Genomic DNA, 965 nt, shown 5'->3' on the forward strand with positions numbered 1-965 from the left:
GGCCACTGTGAATATCGTACTTCATGGCAAGAGACTTCCACCCAGTCTGGTACTGGAGGGTCTGGCCGGGGCAACTAGGCAAGAAAAAGAAATACAAGCCATCCACATGGGAAAGGAAAAGCAAAGCCATGTTCACAGATAACCTGATCTTGCATATAGCAAATGATGAAGAATATAGTAAAAAGGATTGAACTGATAAAGGAATTCAGTGAAGTTGCAGGATGCCCGATCAATACAAAACCAGCCACTGCATTGCTACACACAAGCAGTGAGCACTCAGGAAATGAAGTTAAGAAAACAATTCCATTTATAATCGCCTTAAGATGAGTAAAATTACTTAGGGGTACATTTAAGAAGCATGGGGTTTAGATGCCGAAAACTACAAATGTTGTTGAAAACAATGAAAGAAGACGTTAATACACGGAAAGACACCCATGTTCATGGGGGCAGGACTTCATACTGTTAACATGGCAGTGTTGGCCACATTGATCTATAGATTCAGTACAAGCTCTATCAAAATCCCAGTTGTCCTTTTTTTTTGGCAGAACTGGACAAGCTGACCCTAGAATTCATATGGACATCCAAGGACCCGGAATAGCCATACCACACTGGAAAGGCCTGAAATTGGAGGACTCACACGTTCTGATTTCAAAAATCACTACACAGGCACAGTGATCAAGCCTGTGTGGCACTGGGCTGGCCACCGATGTACTGTTCAATGGGATAGGCTCGACAGTCCAGAAACAAACTTACATATTTGGTCAACTGATTTTCTTTTTCTTTTTTTTAACAGTTTTATTAGCACTTGTGTTAGTCTGGGTACACTAGAGAAACAGATTCATAAACACGTATATGTATATAAGGGAGAGGTTTATATACAAGAGCAATTGAACATTGAGAAAACATCCCAGCCCAGTCTAGTCCAAGGCCATAAGTCTGATATTAGCCCATATGTCTGATACCAA

This window comes from Echinops telfairi, unplaced genomic scaffold (assembly GCF_000313985.2).
Source record: "Echinops telfairi isolate 266 unplaced genomic scaffold, ASM31398v2 ScPeMD7_22;HRSCAF=79, whole genome shotgun sequence".
In the NCBI taxonomy this organism is placed as follows: domain Eukaryota; kingdom Metazoa; phylum Chordata; class Mammalia; order Afrosoricida; family Tenrecidae; genus Echinops; species Echinops telfairi.